Here is a 6415-nt window from a genome sequence, read left to right as displayed (position 1 = left end):
GGCTCTACTGAATGACAATAGTCCAATGGAAATCCAAATATATTGAAATAGTACTATTTGTAGAAAGACAATATACTGCTTTATATTAATTATTCAGAAACATTCCTGCTGCAAAAAGGCTTACAAGGAAAAGTTCCCATTACATAGACTTGAACATGATTTGACTTAATGCGACTTTACTGCCCATAGACATAAAGGTAATTACCTGTATAAAACTTTGTAGGATTGGGACTTTTTTAATCTTCTGCTTTGTTTTATTCTATTAGCAAAGTATCTACAGGTCTTGGAGTTAATTTATATGAATTCTGAAGGGATAGAGTTAAGATTAAGGGATAGGTCTTAGATTTGTGTCATGTGGTTCTTCCAGTGTCTTTCTCAACCATAATGTTTTTCATACTAGTCAAACTGAATTCATGTGTGATTATGCACTTAAATTTCATAAATGCACAGATATGGGGTTTTTTGGTTTAGCTAAGTTATATAATTTCTGGACCTCGTCTACACAGCAGAGTGCAGGATAAATGACCCATGCTAAGCTCCATGTTGCAGTGGCTAGAATGTTTCTTGTATCTGCAGCATCTTGTTTCTAAAACATGTTAAAGCAGTCAGCAGTATGAACTGTCCTTCATCTCTTTTCTCAGAATGGAACTTTTTACATTGATTTTGTTATTGAAATATCTGTTTAATCAGTGGTTTACTGATAGATCTTTAGCAAAGACATTATTGTGGTGTTGCTGCTGTCTAGTATAGCATACTTTCCCCCAGCTCAGCTCTGTCTTCTGCTTTGACCTAAGTGTCCTGAAGCTGAGGGGAAAACAATGCAGCAGCTAGTTGCATGTGGATTTTTTGAGTTCTTTTCTGAATCCAAACCTAGAGTAGTTTTCAGTTTTGAAGGACTTTTACCCCTAATACCAAAAATATCTTAGGAAAAGCAAGAGGCAAATGGAGACCATTGCTTGGAATGCTATGAATCCGTGAATGTAGGTCTTCTTAGTGACATTAGTATTAACTGAGATTAGCATTTGAAGGCAGTGGGACTGCTGATTCTGCCTTGGACTGTCTGTCAGAGCAGAATTGGTTCCTGAATGCTATCAGTTTCTGTGTCTGAAGCAGGAATGCAGTCATGTTGTTGGGTTACTGGTATACTCTAAACCTGTACTTCATAGTTGGTGTACTGGCAACAGTTTAAAACTGAAGTCTGGTTATCCATGAGCTCTCTGAAAATCAGTGTTGCTTTGACTCCTCTTGTGACAAAAAGCAAGAATTTGGTTTTTATCATCTGTAACTCAAACTCTGTAGCTCAAAAATCAATATTTTTATTCAAATGGAAAAAGTTGATTTACCACAGAGGAGAAAATGGTATTTTGCTAAAGATATCTTTTAGAACCATTGAGCTGTGGCTTGTGACCTTAAAGTCTATGCTTTTATTTCCTCTAAATATACTCTATTCTGCTTTCTGTGTGTCTGTCATGTTGAATAAGTAACCGGCAGTGGGCACAGGACCAGGACCCATGCCCATGCATTATGTAAAATAAAACAGGCAACTCTTTGAATTATGAGACTAGAATTCCATCAAGGGATTCTTCTGATGTCAAAAAACTGGAAAGCAAATCTCATGCATAGTTCTCAGAATCCTGAGATAGAATTGTAGCCTAGTAGCTCAAAATTTAGTAATTCAAAATATGCTCAGGTTGGGTTTTGTTTGTTTGCTTGTTTTTCAATATAATACTTAGTATTTTAGTATAATACTTGCTACCATTTCTTTAAAAAACAGCCTCATCTTTCAAATTTCTTGTTCCTCTGCCTAAGGTTCCTTCTGAATCTTCCCCTAGCCTGCCTCGTTCTGTCCCCCTTCTTTGCTGTCCTTTACCAGTGTAGCTTTCTCTACCGTTCTGTTCCATCTCAGACATTGCCAGAATCCTCTTCAGTGCTCTGAGGTTACTGCTTTGGCTCTGCTCAGTGAAAGAGAAATAGTGTTGACAATTATAACTTCAGATCTGCCTTCTTCACTGATGCTTAATAGTACTTCAATCTGTGAACAATCCCTTGGATTTGACTTTCCAACTGTCAGAGAATCCAATTTCTAATCAATAAGATGCTGCTTGTGTGTTATACACTTATATGCTGTGAATGAGAAAGAGAGAACAGGATCCTGTGAGAGTAGGTTAGCTGGCAATTTTCTGTCCTGATATTATCTCATCAGCAGTAGATTTGAATAATTCACCAAAGTAATATTACTACAGCAATCAAAAGAAGGGCTATTCAGAAATGTTCTCTTAAAATATTGTGGATCACACTTCTGAGTATATATTAAAAGTTTCATTTTGTGTTACACATTCCTTAGTTTAGGGCTTAATTTATATAAATTTTGCAGCCTGTCTACTCAAAAGTGTGGTTTGGCAGCTCTCAAGACTGGTATGCCAAACTGTCCATGTCTTTTCCAAATTATAGGTTAAACAGCTGATTGGTGGTACCTTGCTCCTGTGGCAGGCAATGATTCTTGACTCCCAGATAGTGATGTAGGACATTCTGAATCTGCTCATGTTCCTTCTCTAGCATGCATGCTTATCAACTCCTTGCTCTGACAGATAAGGGACTGCCCCTGCCCTTTAGTAAAAAAAAACAGATTTCATGCTTATATAAAGTAACCAATTCCTATAATGTCATCTGCCAACAATTAAAATGTCATTAATTTAATAGCTTAGAGGAAATTTGACAAGATTTTTAAAAAGATAAACTTCTTTTCAGATTACATTAATATAGTTACCTGTTGAATAAAAGAAGTACAGATGGTTATTTTCTTTCTAGTCTGCCCCTGTTATATACCTAGAGGGTGATATTTCAGTGAATCTTACTAAATTCCCTTCAAAATGTAGCTGTTGATCTCTCTTTTTTTCAACAATATTCTGTTTCAAGTGAATTCCAGTTCTCTGATGCTAACTGTTTTGATAGGTTCTTAAATAATATGATAAATGTTAGAGTCTATTAAATTTCAACTTTCTATTTTTATCCATTGTTAAACACTACTCCAAATGTGGGTGTGAAGGACCCTGAGAAGCTGAAGGAGTTCTGCTTTTATTCAGCATTTTTAACTGTCCAAACGTTTTAAGGTTGAGTGTGTGCTGTTTTGGTTTTTTTGAGAGCAGAGAAAAACAGGCTTACGCAACTTACTTTGCATAAGTGCAGTGAGTCATTCACATCTATTTTTGGCGCGTGTCTGTGCATGTGTTATATCATTTTATATAACCTTTCTTTGAAAAAGCACTACTGTGAATGCTAAGAATATATTTGCCTTGTAAAATAAAAAAGATAGGTGGCCATTGAACAGATAGCTGCTTCTCTGTGATGTCTCCTCATAGATGCTGTTCTCCAGAGAGACATTTTGGTCATTCTCCTTGAAGCTCTCGTTCTACTGGCCTTCAGTGGCAAAATTTATGCTGGTATATAAATGTGTAAGGGGAAGGATGGGTAGATCTTACATTCCCCTTAGTAGGCAGAGCTGTGAGGAACTCCAAAAACACAACCGATAGAACTCTGCAAGAGTTTAACATTGCTGCTTTTCTCTTTTTTCCCCTACATGATCTGGGGCTGCCTCAGTTATGATAATGTTGATTATATATATAGGGAATTCAAATGTATATAGTCCTTTGTCGTAGTTTAGCCACAGCCGGGAACTAAGCACCACACAGCCGCTCGCTCACTCCCCCCTGGCGGGATGGGGGAGAGAATCAGAAGAGTAAAAGTAAGAAAACTCGAGGGTTGAGATAAAAACAGTTTAATAGGGAAAGCAAAAGCCACGCATGCAAGCAAAGCAAAGCAAGGAATTAATTCACTACTTCCCATGGGCAGGCAGGCGTTCAGCCATCTCCAGGAAAGCAGGGCTCCATCAGGCGTAACGGTTACTTGGGAAGACAAATGCCATCACTCCAAATGTCCCCCCTTCCTTCTTCTTCCCCAGCTTTATATACTGAGCATGACGTCATATGGTATGGAATAGCCCTTTGGTCAGTTGGGGTCAGCTGTCCAAGCAGTGTCCCCTCCCAACTTCTTCTGCACCTGGCAGAGCATGGGAAGCTGAAAAGTCCTTGACTAGTACAGCAACAACTAAAACATCTCTGTATTATTAACGCTGTTTTCAGCACAAATCCAAAACATAGCCCCATACCAGCCACTATAAACAAAATTAACTCTATCCCAGCCGAAACCAGGACAGTATCCACCCCTTATTCCATACCATTTACGTCATGCTCAGGTCTCACACTATCCAATACATTCTCATTACCCACCATCACCCTTCCCATCCTTTGATATAATACACACATATCATTCCCTTAGTCTATGGACCACCCCTATAAAATGTCCGTAAAATGTCCATAAACGTCCACAAAATGTCCACTGAGTTCATTTAGTCCACGACTTTGGGCTTCATCTCTTATGGTGGTCACTCAGGACAGGAGAGGTGGTGTGTTGCTTGGAGTTATTGGGCACCAAAGCCAGCTCAGGTCAGGTCACTGCTGCACTTGCACTGCTTTTTGTAAGGCTTGTCCTCCATTGGTTCAGGTGGTTCTGACTGTAGTAATTCCTATAACATGCAACTCAAATCATGGGTTACAACAATTTAAAGGTATATCCATTACAATGTACACCCCTGGTCCTTTTGGGCCAGGTTATAGGGTTTAACATTGCAATAAACTCCTCCCCTTGCTCCTAGCCTGGCTCGCAACAAGGGGTTCCTGCTATAGTAATTCCCACAACATGCAACTCAAATCATGGGATACAACAATTTAAAGGTATTTCCATTACAATCTCCACCCCTGGTCCCTTTGGGCCAGGTTATAGGGTTTAACATTGCAATGAACTCCTCCCCTTGCCCCTGCTCCAGCTTGGACTTATCCACAGAATGTAGTCCCTTCAGAAGTAAACTTGCTCCAACATGGCCTCATGCACAGCCACTGATGCTTCAAGGTGTACCTGCTGCAGCATGGACTTCATCCACAGCCACAGATGCTTCAAGGTGTACCTTCTCCAGTGTGGACTTATCCTCGGGCCACAATCCCTTCAGAGGTATACCTGCTGTGGCACAGACATAACCATGGCCACAGACGTTTCAAGATATACCTGCTCTGGCATGGGCTAATCCATGGGCACAGACGCTTCGGGGTGTCCTGCTCCCATGTGGATTCATCCACAGGTCACAGTCCCTTCGACTCGAGTTCACAGCGGAGTTCCAGCCTGTCCAGTACAGCGGCACAGAAACAGCAGCGATGCCCTGGCCATCTGCCAGCCCAGGTGCATGGCCACTGCTGTTATCAAAATGTTCCCAGGCACAGCACAGTAAGATGATCAGCAGTACAGCAGCATGGCAAGCAGTGAAAGCAAAAAGCAGCCGCTAATGAGCCCTAGACTCTAACATACAGTAAGGCAAGCAAGCCTACGGCAAGCACAGAAGCCTGCTGATTAATAGCTAAACAGCAATAACAGCTATAAATTCTATCTAGCACATTCCAATCAAATCTGTCATTATCTCAAACTCTTCGAGCCCCACGTTGGGTGCCAAAAAGGACTGTCGTGGTTTAGCCCCAGCCGGGAACTAAGCACCACGCAGCCGCTCGCTCACTCCCCCCCCCGGTGGGATGGGGGAGAGAATCGGAAGAGTAAAAGTAAGAAAACTCGAGGGTTGAGATAAAAACAGTTTAATAGGGAAAGCAAAAGCCGCGCACACAAGCAAAGCAAAGCAAAGCAAAGCAAAGCAAAGCAAAGCAAAGCAAAGCAAAGCAAAGCAAAGCAAAGCTAAGCTAAGCTAAGCTAAGCTAAGCTAAGCTAAGCTAAGCTAAGCTAAGCTAAGCTAAGCTAAGCTAAGCTAAGCTAAGCTAAGCTAAGCTAGCCCAACTAGCTCAGTCGGTAGAGCATGGGACCCTTAATCCCAGGGTCGTAGGTTCAAGCCCCACCTTGGGGCAAGGAATTCATTCACTCCTTTCCATCGGCAGGCAGGTGTTCAGTCATCTCTAGCAAAGCAGGGTTCCATCACGTGTAATGGTTACTTGGGAAGACAAACGCCATCACTCCAAACGTCCCCCCTTCCTTCTTCTTCCCCAGTTTATATACTGAGCATGACATCATATGGTATGAAATAGCCATCTCTGTATTATCATATAAATCTCTGTAAAATAAAGATCTCTGTTATTATCAACACAAATACAAAACATAGCCCCATACCAGCCACTATAAAGAAAATTAACTCTATCTCAGCTGAAACCAGGACATCCTTTCAGCATATCATAGCTTCTTCATTATTGCATTGCTTCTTACCACTTAGGGAAGGGTGGAACTTTCCTGAACCTCAACACCAACTGGTACTCTGTGCATAATAATGCAATCATCAGGCACAGTCAACATGGGTTTACAAAGGGAAAGT

At 40.9% G+C, this 6415-nt stretch overlaps 1 non-coding gene across 1 annotated transcript; it reads left to right on the top strand.

The window, feature by feature from the left end:
- The first annotated feature begins 5883 nt into the window (after nt 1-5883).
- Nucleotides 5884-5957, top strand: TRNAK-CUU (transfer RNA lysine (anticodon CUU)). The gene has a single exon. It is a non-coding gene; the product is annotated as a tRNA-Lys (tRNA).
- Nucleotides 5958-6415: the final 458 nt, after the last annotated feature.

The sequence above is a fragment of the Mycteria americana genome, assembly GCF_035582795.1.
Source record: "Mycteria americana isolate JAX WOST 10 ecotype Jacksonville Zoo and Gardens chromosome Z unlocalized genomic scaffold, USCA_MyAme_1.0 Scaffold_18, whole genome shotgun sequence".
NCBI classification, from domain to species: Eukaryota; Metazoa; Chordata; class Aves; order Ciconiiformes; family Ciconiidae; genus Mycteria; species Mycteria americana.
The sequence above is the reverse complement of the archived record's forward strand: the minus strand, read 5'-3'. Positions and strand labels throughout refer to the sequence as shown.